This window comes from Rattus rattus, chromosome 2, assembly GCF_011064425.1.
Source record: "Rattus rattus isolate New Zealand chromosome 2, Rrattus_CSIRO_v1, whole genome shotgun sequence".
In the NCBI taxonomy this organism is placed as follows: domain Eukaryota; kingdom Metazoa; phylum Chordata; class Mammalia; order Rodentia; family Muridae; genus Rattus; species Rattus rattus.
The window spans coordinates 192,216,614-192,228,684 of NC_046155.1; positions in this window are offsets into that span (position 1 = coordinate 192,216,614).

Sequence of the window (12,071 nt, forward strand, 5' to 3'; positions counted from 1 at the left end):
GTGGTGGCGGCCCATGACTTTAATCCCGGCACTTAGAAAGCAGAGGTAGGGGGAATCTCTGAGCTAAAGGCCAGCCTAGTCCATTGAACAAGTTCCAGGCCAGCCTGGGCTACATAGAGAAACCCATCTCAAAAAAAAAAAAAATCCAAAAACAAAAACAAAAAGGCAAAAACTTAAAGGTGGGTGTGTGGCAGTTACGGGCACTTGTTTTTCATACTGAGGACCTGGGTTTGGTGTTCCCAGCACTACATGACTCCTCATGACCATCTGTAACTTCAGTTCCAGGGAATCTGAGAGCCTCTTCTACTCTCCAGGCAAGCCTGTGGTGAACTTGCATACACACAGGCAAAACATAATACTTAAAATAAAGGGAAATCGGGGTTGGGGATTTAGCTCAGCGGTAGAGCGCTTGCCTAGCGAGTGCAAGGCCCTGGGTTCGGTCCCCAGCTCCGGAAAAAAAAAAGAAAAAGAAAGAGAAATCTTTTTATGCTCTAGTAAGCACCAACAATAAGTCAATCTTAAAGGGCAGGCCATCCCCCTCTAAGTGGTAAGCTAATAAGAGCAACCCTTTCTTAGAGCTGACCCCTGACAGACATGACTTACTACCTACCATGAGCCAGGCACCACGCTGACGCAGAATTGGGGGGAAACTTATCTCCCACCATGTTCCTAGTGAGACACACAGATGAAAGATGGATGGATGGATGGATGGATGGATGGATGGATGGATGGATAGATGGATGGATAATGAATACATAGATGATGGATGAATAATGATAGATGGATGGATAGATATAATTGATTAGATAGATAGAAAATGACAGTTTATACATATATATATATATATATATATATATATATATATATATGTATTTGAGAGAGGATTTCCCTGTTGCCCAAGCAGTCCTGGAATGTGAAATCTTCTTGCCTCAGCCTGCTGAGTGCTACAATTACAGGCCACATTACACTGGCTCTTAGCGACTTGCTAATGAGAACCAGAGCATTGCCTGCAGTGGCTAACCAAGAGGAGAAACTGAAAAGTTTTAGATGTATTCCCACTTTACTAGTGAGTTGACCTCCATGAGATTCTTCCTCAGGTCTTGAAAACCCTCCTCAAATGCCTAATTATTTAATTTTATTTAATTTAAGACATGGTTTCTCTGTGTATCCTGAAACTCACCATGTAGACCAGACTGACTTTGACCTCACAGAGCTCTCCAGCTTTCCAAGTGCTGGGGTTAAAGACGTGCACTGTCATGCCTGGCTAATTGCCTATATTTTAAAAAGTGACAGTGAGACTGGAACCCCCATCACAGTTTATTGTCAGATACCCACAGTACCTTGTGGTAAAGTGTGTGTCATTCCTGTCACACTGTGTCTTTCTTTGACCAGTAAGGAGAGAAGTTACGGTAGCCATTTCAAATATCACATGGTGTGGGACTCACTTGTAGATATGTGGCCCACTGATGTTTCCAGCCTGGATTTCCTAATTCTGTTTCCATGTCTGTCCATTTGTGGAGCTGCCACAGCCGTGCTGTAGCAGAAAGGAGGCAGTAAAGAGCAGCAATGCCTTGCCCATGGTTCTGCAGACTGGAAGTCGGAGACTGGGGTGTTAGCAAGGCTCATTCCATGCTCCTGTTGGACACAAATGGTCAACCTTAGTGTTCCTAAAAAATTTTCTTCCCTCCTATAAAGAGGGGATGGGCAGGAGGGTGACATGCAATGTACTATAATTATTTTCCAAAGCACACACTGTCCCTGACCCTAGGACTTAAATAAATTGAATCTGACCTAGATATGTTGGCTTCGGGAAATTTACCAAAATTGGGAATGTTTGCTAGAGGCAAGAACAATTGCTTAAAATTTAAACCCAATAAGCACACGGCACAATGGTGGGTCCCACAGTAGTTGAGTCAGAAGCTTGGTCTTGTAACATTAATGTACCAAGAAATAGCTACTGGCCACAGTGCTTGGAAATGCTGGGGGTGAGAATGTCTAACACTGTTTATATTAATGCACACTTAAAATCGTAATCTCGTTGGGAGAGCTGCCAATACATGCTTTCCTCCAATCAACCACGCATGAGGCCACATCAGATCAGATCTCAGATAGCTGACAGCTCTTCATTAATTTAATTCTGTGGTTTTAACTCTTCATTTGCAAAAGGAGAAATACTGAAGCAGCCAAAGAGTACACAGCACGCTAGAGATGACAATGGCTCACTTGGCCATATCTTTAATGTAGATGAGACGCTGTGTTTTCTCTGCCCCAGATACAGGTTTAATAAGGGGAGTAGAGAGAAGGTTCGGCGAGCAGAAATGCTTGTTGCACAAGCCTGAGGACCTGGGTTCAGATCTAAAGCTCCCATTAAAAGCCGGGTGTCCCTGTGACCCCGGGTCTGTGGGGAGCTGAGGCAGGAGGACTTCTGGAGCTTTTAAACCACTACGAGGATTGTTTGGGTTTGCTCTCTGGGTTTGTGTTGCTCACGGATAATGTGACAAACTCATCTAAAGACCGCATCTCACTTATCTCAATCTCGATCAGCACCAGTCAAAAGAAGTGAAGAAAGGCAAGATGGCAGGAAAGGGGCCCTGAGCTATTTTAAGTCCTGCTCAAGGAAACAGGGGGATGGCAGCTCAGAGAGACCCCAACCCACAGGAGGGAAGAGAGGCAAGGCTCGGCTGATGCTGATGACGGTCAAACTGTGTGAAGTACAGACACTTCGTGAACAGCTTGAGAGGAATGGCTGTCCAAGGAAATAAAACACCAGAACAGGGTCTCACAGTGTGTGTCAGGTTGAGCTCTAGAAGGATAGAAGATTTAACTGAGCATGGGGAGTGGAAAAGTCAGAGTTCTAGAATAACTAAGCTTTTCAGATAACCCCAGAATAAAGCAGGACTTTACAATATGATTTAAAAATCCAAGGACACAGGACCTAAGTTAAAACCTAAAATCCACAGTAGTGGTAAAATACAGTAAAGCAGGTAAAAACTAATGAAGGTTTGTACTGTCATAAAGAAGACGGAACCCCACACCTACTGCCCTATCAAATAAGACAAGCATTTTTCAATTAATAAGTACAAATCTAACGTTCCATGTTCTGTGTCAATTACAAGGAGGGAAATTTGGTCTCATTCCCTTCTGTTGGAAACTGAGGTGGGGACAGGATTAAGCATGGTGCACATGCATGTAACAGTAGAGACCCCAGGCCCACGGACACGGCCAGAGACAGGTAGGCTGCCTGAGATCATGTCTAAAGCCAACCACTCACTCTCTGGACTTGGAGACACAACTAAGCTCCCTGTGCCCGCATCCCCATCTGCTAGAGGATGACGACTCTGCAGGGCTACTCTGATGCCGAGAGACATGATGCACACCCAGGGTTTGCAGAACAAGAACCCCATCGGCCTTCAACAAACGTTAGCTTTCCGTGTGATTTTGGTTCTCCAAGCAACGTAGCCTCTTGCTGCTTCAACCTAAAGGGTTTCAGAACTGTACCCCACACAGCTCGGGCTCTTCCTGCACAATTCAGCGTGGGAAAGGGTGACGGATATGGGGTTATTCAGCTTTGCTTAGAAATCAAAGGTGGGTGAGCTGCACCATGAGGAACTCCTCCCTGAGTTAGCTTTTCTTACAGGGTAATCACAACACAGCTATCAACAGCAGCCCAATGCTAAGGCGGTGCACACCTTTAATTCCAGCACTGAAGAGGTACAGGCAGGGGAATCTCTGTGAGTTCATGGTCAGCTTGCTCTCCATAGTGTATTCCAGGCCTGCAAGGCTTGCATAGAAAGAACCTGTCTCTAAAGATACTAAAAGCAGGTATCAGGTATTATAAACTTCTCTTTTGGAGAAAAACATTAGAATTCCTTTTATAAGATTTTTAATTAAAAAATTTATTAAAAGTCTGCTGTTGATGCAATTTATGTATATGTATGCGTGAGTGCACGCCCCCTGTGGAAGCCAGAAGAGCACGGCTGCTCCCTTATGGAAGCGCCGGGAACTGAACTCCACTCTTCTGTGAAAGCAGCCAGTGCTCTTCATTGCTGAGCCATCTCCCCAGTTCCCAAAATACCAAATGTCAGTTAATCTAGTTTTTAAGCCCCCAAAAAACTAGGCAAACTCAATGCAAAATATATAAGAAACAAAATATTTTAAAAAATAAACAGTTGGGGCTAGAGAGATGGATCTGCGGTTAAGAGCGCTGTCTGCTCTTATCAAGGATCTGGGTTCAGTTCCTGGCACCAACCTGTCTAGGTGGCAGCTCACGCCCGTCTGTAACTCCAGTTCCACGGCTCTAATACCCTCCCACTGATGTACTTGCAGTCAAAAGAGAAAAACAATGAGCACGAAATAAAATTTAAATTTAAAAAATTCTAATTAAAAGAATAATAATTGGTTTTAAAATGCTGGCAGAGGGGTTGGGGATTTAGCTCAGTGGTAGAGCGCTTGCCTAGCAAACGCAAGGCTCTGGGTTTGGTCCCCAGCTCCGAAAAAGAAAATGCTGGCAGATCCGTATGCTAATTCTAAAAGAAAATCAACTCTATGCATGTTGTGCTTTGCTGGAATCCCCTTAATTCTTAGTTTGGGTCTAAAAATGTTAAAGCTAAAGGCAGACAAAGCCTTTGCTGTGTTTACAGAAGTTGTTAGGAGTGCTGCCTTCATGCTCTTGGTTCCCTTCTGAAAGGACATAGGCCATTTGGCCGTTCTCCTTTAATATGTAACTGCTGTCTACATTTCCAACTGCTGGTCTCCAACTAGGGAGGGAAAAGGGAAATAAGGAGCTATTTCAAAGTACTGAATTTGTTCACAAAGACCCGTCTTAAGCATTCTGGGTGGCGTTCTGAACGTTAAGTGTTTGGAGTGGGTCTGGGGATTTGGATAGCCAGAGGTCAGCGCTCAGCACATGAATTTCCCTCCATGTTCCTCCTCTATTTCCACCACCTGTGCACACCGATGTACTCCAGTTTAAGGGAAACCATCTGCGGTAAGACTTGAGTCTAACCCTAGCTCTCTTTATTATGAAAACAGCATTTTAATAACTGCTTAGGTATCTATGTATCTTTGGCCCTTTGCCAAGAGGGTAACTTCTGCTCTCCCATTGGTTTGTACCTTTGATCAGCTTTATTGAGGTATAGCCATACAACAAACCCCCATCTATTCAGAATGCTTGGTGTGGTTGATTTTGCCTCTCACAGATAGCAATCAGGGGCTATCAATAACTACTTGGTGCTGCCAGTTTGGTTTGGCTTGGCTTGGTTGACTAGTTTACTCTAGTTGACCACCATAGTGGGGATATACTAGTATCTCACTGTGGGCTCGTTTGCATTTCCCATTGATTAGATAATAATGAGCATCTCCTTACGTTATGGCTATTTAATATTACCCAGCCTTATGCCCATTTCTCTTAAAATCAACTGTTCTATACGTAACAAACTGTGGCAGGTACTTCACATAAACTTTATGTTTTGCACAAATTCTTTGGTTTGTGGGGTTTTGTTCCAGTGTGTGATTTGTTTAGTATTTATCCATGTCACTGTGGGTGGGCTCTGAGGTTTCAAACCCCATCATCCCCAGTTAGCGCTCCGGCTGCCTCGTGCTTGTGGATCAGATGTAAGCGCTCAGCGACGGCTCCAGCGCCATGCCCGCCTGCCTGCTGCCGTGCTTCCTGACAGGCTGCTCCCGGATTCTTACTGCCCTGGAATTGTGAGCCTCAGATTAAATGTCTCTAAGTTGCCTGGGCCACGGAACCTTTTATTGCAGCAATAAAAAGAGAAGTAAACAAGACATTCCCTGTGTCTTGCTTCAGCGCCTTTGCCAAACACTGATGGAGCATGATGGAACATTCCCCCTGGTATGATCAATGCCCTAGGGGTCAGTCCCCAGCAGCCTGTCCCTGAAAAGTAAACGCATGGCTATAGATGCGCATCTTCCCGGGGGCTGCGTTCTAGCTCTCTGGTCCATGTAACGACCCTTCCGCCTGTGTCATGCGATGCTGACCCCAGAATGTTAAAGACCTGAAACTATATCACAACCTTCTCCTTCTCTTTGAACATGCTAAGGCCTTTGATCCACATATATTCTCAGTTATGGTTGTCAATGTCTAGGAAGTTTTTCTTGTTTTGTTTGAGACAAGAGACTCTGTAGCCTGGGATGGCACAGAAATCACTCACTATACATGGATGCTTTCAACATTTGGTCCTCATCTTTATCTCCAAAGAATTGGGATCACAGCCCTGTGCCACCACAACCAGGATTACAACCCAGGGCTCCATGCATGCTAGGCAAACATCCTGCCAATGGAGCCACATCCTCAAATATCTAGAAACTTCAACTGGAGTTTAATTAAATTCATATAACAATTGAGAGAGTTGGTACCTCAAATTGTTGCGTCTTCCATTCCATGAAAATAATACGTCTTTCTACTCGCTTATCTAAAAGGAATTACAGATTCTAGCTAGCCTGTCTAAAAGACATATGTGGGATGATGTCATTACGCAGGTGAAGGCAGGTACAGGATAGAAGGAGGCCTGTCATTGGACAAGAAGGAAGGATGGGCGGGAGAAAAGTTTGAGGGAAGAGGGGGGAGACTGGAACGGGAAGGCAGAGGAAGCCACAGAGAGAACATGGAGGCTGATGTTAAGACTCCACTCTGTGTATTTACAGGCTGTTATGAATATTCTTAAGAGATGGATGTGTACAGGGCTTTGTATGTTTAGGTGGGCAATTATATCTTATCAATTGGATCAGAGGTTATTGTGTTGTGTGTTCTTTCATGTAGTGATTTAAGTTTAAGAGAGTGTATGGCGGCTATCCCACCACAGAGTTGGGATGTGTGTTTCTATAATTTTTTATAATTTTGGAACAGCAGACATACACCCCAGGTGTTTTATTTACAGCTGTAAGCCTAGATCGGGCAGCCTTGGAGCTAGGCTAGCTTATTTCCCAGCCATACGTCCCTGTTACTTGCTGTCTCTCCTGGTCACGTGCTCATGGTCCATCTCCCCTCATGGTGGCCTCCTCCACCTCTGTGCCCTTTCTTTTCTCCTTCGGTCTCTTCTGAGACCCCTCACTCAATCCCCAAATCCTCCCTTTCTTCCTCCTCTGCCCAGTCACAGGCTCTGGCCTTTCATTGGTGAGTTAGATTGGGGAGCAGGGTTTACACAGCATCACGTGGTGTACCTGAGGACCTGCTTGTCAGGGGCAACCACCTCTTGGGGCCAGTAGTACCATTTAAATACAAGCAGCACCAGACCAACCGGCTACACATTTAGGCCCTATTTTTAAAAAAATGGTTTGCAAACTGAACCTTAGACTTCATGCTTATGATGCAATTGACCTAACAATGAACTATACCTGACCCTCATTTAGACATTTTATGGTTTCTCTCAGTAATTTTCTGTGGTTTTGCATGTCCAGCAATACTTATTATCAAATTTATTCACAAATCTCTTTAATCTCCACGAGTGACAAGACCTTTTAGAAGCTTTCTCCCTCCTGTGGGTATGAGTAGTCGGACGTCAATTCCCACAAATTGGACTTGAAACCCTTTTAGAAATAACTTGTCTACAACTCCAGGTAACAGAAGGAATTTCTACACTCAGGCCAACACCTGTGATGATCTTTAGGCACGAACAGCTGGATTTAGTTATAGCAGTGCAGATGTTTGAGCGGGGACTCTCTCTAGGGCAAGATGTACAATTTTACAATTTATACAATTTACAGGGGTCTTTTGTTGTTTTGGGGGGTTTTTTGCTACTACAGTCTGCTATAACTTTTGTTGACTAGACAAATGCTCTGAATATTTAAAAGAGTTGTTGGTCAATCTTTCTTAGTGTAAGTCCCAAAGGAACAGCTTTCAGCTGTATATATCTCAGTATGCGGAGCCTGAGGACGTTTACTGTCAAATATTTAGGCACCCAAGTCTCCCGAAGTTACTCTTAGGAACAATACAATTCAAGTGCCACACCGTATTATTTCCAACCACACTGAAAATCCTATAACAGTTTGCTATAAATACTCAGTTAAAACTAACCGGAATCATCAGTGAAATGATCACTGGCCGGCCTATCCCCCAACAGTATAGGCCCTCACTGTACATGTTGCCCAAAAGGGGCAATGTTCTGGGCTGGATTCGGAGTCTATGCTCCTTCTGTAATAAGTTTGTTCTGTTTAATAAGTCTGAGATGTTTTTAAAACCACAAAATAATCCGATCAAAAAAGCAGATATTAAGAAAAAGAAACTCATGGCCTTAAATTAAAATTTTACAAATCTAAAAGTACTTTTAATTGTCCCCAGCCCACACTTCTTGTGTTTTTAAACTATGGGAGATAGTTTAGGGCTGTACTAAGGTGACAAGAACCAGTAAATGAAGTCGCAGAATCACAGGCCTTAGCATGACCTGCCAATTTAAAAAAAAAAAAAAAAATGCATTCAGGTCTCAGATCCTTTGGCAAAAATAACTCTCATTTTCAAGAATAGAAAGTGTTAGGGGAGTTTTATATCTTCTTACAAGAAATTTCCATCCACTGGATGTGAATTTTACTTTTCATTCAAATACACAACATGTTTTGATACTGAAAACTTCCCAAGAAGACGGCGCTATTCTGCACACTCTGAGTCATGGTTTTACTCTGACTGGTGAGCGTGTGCTCCCCCTGGCTCTTACTAGAGAGAATCACGGAAGCCGTTAGATCAAAAGGAAATGATCGGAACATCCTGTCTGTTCTCAGTTCTGGAGGAAATTGAAAAGCAGCGGGCCTGCAGTTCTGAGTATTACCCCGGATTCAGGGAACCTCACACCGTCAGCCTGAAAGCCGGGCTCCTTGGGGCCAGAATGAGCTTCAAAGGGCCTGATGTTTACATGATGATTCTGGAGTTTTTCTATAGGAAAAAGAAATGCTTGCAAATACTAATTAAATCACAAATACAGATGCTTATCTAGAATGAAAAATGCATTGTGAATTATAAACTTAAGACTAAAAAATTCACAAAAATTTCCACCTGAATAGAAAACATTTTTATCAACTTCCCAATACATTCTTTGTATGTTGACTAAAGACTATTTAAGTCATTTCTTCCTAATGAGAAATAGATAAGATATATATTTTAATATATGCATGTATATATCAATATATTATATGTTAAATATATACATGTATATATTATATTTTTAATGTTTCCTATAGAAAAAGACAGCAGTTTTCTTTGAGGGTGGTTAATACTGTGATTCCTTCCAACATTTCAAGTTTAGAGGGGTTTACCTGCCTTAGCTTTTGAAGTTGATAATAACATGTAGATGTTTAGGGTTGTTGGTGTGGAAAAACCTGCCACATACTTTTCACACACTAGCTAGAGACCCTAGGAAGCTATCCACAGACCATGTTCTGTTGCTTATCTGCCTTCCGTGTCTTTGGCCCTCTCTAAATCCCACATTTCTCTCCATTGCATCCTTTCTACGGCCTGCTCACTCAGCTAAACCTTACCAACTTGGCGTGTACCCATGAATTTCAGAATTGGCATATCCAGAACAGACCTCTGGGCTTCTCATCGCTCTGACACCTACCTGCATCTCGGTGAATTGTGTGTTTGTTTATATTTCACTTGAGTTGGAAGCATGGCGACCATCCTGTGTCTCTCTAGTCATCACCCCCATAGCTAATGCTTTACTAAATGTTCCAGCCTCATTCTGCTGCAGAGACAAATACCATGACCAAAAGCAACTTAGAGAGAGAAAGGGTTTATTTCATCTTACAGGTCAGTCCATCGCTGAGGGAAGTCAGGGTAGGGAACCAAGCAGGAACTTAAAGCAGAAACCATAGAAGAATGCTGCTTGCTGGCTCGGTTATACACCAGTGCTTAGAGAAACAGCCCAGGACCACCTGCCAAGGGAATGGTGCTTCCAGCAGTGGAGTGAGCCCTATACATCAATGAAGGCAACCAAGACAGTCCATCCCCCTCAGACATGCCCACAGGCCAATGTGACCTGGGCAGTCCTTCAATTGATCCCCTTTCTGATGACTCTAGATGTGTTCTCTCAAGTTAAGAGTTAAAGCTAAAACACGGTGTTATCTTAAATCTCCAAAATATCCCAAAGGCACCTATTCTATTTTCTCTGCTATTGTTCTAGCTCCAGGTCTGTGCCCTCTCTGAAGAACTATGCGCCTTCTTGACTAGTATCTTAGCCTCCACTCCAGGCAATCCATTCTTCACACAGCAATTAACGATCCTGTAAAAGCAGCCCAGGTCATCGCCATTTCCCCCTAAAGATCCTCTATGGCTCTCCTGTGTCCATACCTCCTGTCCTATGAAGGCCTGCTGATTTGACTGTGCACCTCCTCTGACACTCTCAAAGCTCTCTCCCAACTCCTCCCCCTTGGAACTCCTAATTCTGGTCACCCTGCCCTCCTTCGGCTTCTCAGCACAACAAGCTTGCTTAGAAACAGTGACTTGGCCATCACCTTCTGCCTGGACTGCTCTCTCAGCAAATGCCATGTGGCTGAGTCCTTTCTGCATGTGTCACACAAGTCTCTGTTGAATATTATTTCCTTGGGCTTTTTCTGCCTTTCAATCCAAGGCAGCCACTTGGGATGACCTTCCACAACATCTCATTTTCATATAAGCACTTTTGCATCACTAACATTTTCTTCCTTTCCTGGTTCACTTGCCTATTATCTGACCCACGACATTAGGAAGAAAGTCCCATGTTTCTCTAAGGCTCCTGGAGTCGCTTAGTGTTTGCCGAAGGCTGAACCTCCCAAGCTCTGTTGTCTTCTGTTGTCTGAACTTGAAAACATTTTGAAGCTGCATTCAGCTGCTCAAATTACTCACACCAAAAAAAGAAGAGGTGCTCCTTCCTTTTCCTGGGTAAAATACACACCTCTGCTGCCAACTGTCTCAGCAAACTGGATCTATCCGGCCAGGGGACAAACACCAGTGGGACCTAATCTCTCAATAAGCACATGGCCTCACTGCGGAAGCAAATGTGTCCATGAGTCCTACTCAATGCCTTGTGGTGAGCAAAAGTGGAAACGGGACCGAAGGCTAGAGGGGCATAAGCCAGGTCAGAAAGGTCTTCCTGGAGAAAACCACGGGAGGAGCTGAGATTTGGAATGTGAACAGAGAATAGCCTGGGAGAAGGCGTGCAGGGGAAGCACTGAGCAGCGTGGCAGGAAGAGAGTGCCTAGGTCTGCAAGGCAGTGCTACAGCACTTGCGGTCAAAGGCAGGCAGGAAGCTCACAGCGCTGTCTGTCTGTGGTGTGGTATAAGGACCCTGAACCTATGGGCAACCTATGTGGTAGTGGGAATCAGAGGAGGGAGCCGGCACGGTCAGAGCCCCATCTCAGTCGTGGCAGTCTGTTGCTCCTTAAGGCAGAAAATGTTGTGTTTTGCCCTGGAGTTATCTGTATTTCGATGCTAATTCCACTGCCCCAAGACAGCTGCCTACTCAGGAATCAGGTGACTTCACCAGAACCTTCTCCCCATTGAATTTGTAAAATAGAGGTGAGGGGCAGGTACAGGATAGAAGGAGGCCTGGCATTGGAGGAGACGGAAGGATGGGCGGGAGAGAAGATTGAAGGAAGAGGAGGAGACTAGGACAGAAAGGAGGAGACAGAGGAGGAGGAGAGGAGAGGGAGAGAGAGAAGCCATGGCAGGACGATGGAGGCTGACGTTAAGATTCCGCTCTGTGTATTTACAGGTTGTTATTAATGTTCTCAAGGGATGGATGGCACCGGGCTTTGTATGTTTAGGTGGGCAATTATATCTTATCAATTGAATCTAAGGTTATTGTGTTGTGTGTTCTTTAATGTGTAGATTTAAGTGTAATGGAGTGTTGGGTGACTGGTCTGGGCCGCTGCGGAGTTGGGATGTGTTTCCACCAAGATATCTAGCAGATACCTTGGGGCACTGCAGAGCCGGATCAAGCGAGGTAAAAGACAACCATATTTTTTTTTTTTTTTTTTACAACAACCAGAAAGGAGTAAGACAATCAAGCAAAGGCTGGGAAGAATGCCCAGATGTGGAGGTGCACACCTGTAGGCCCAGAGCCTGGGAGGCTGAGGCAGGAGGA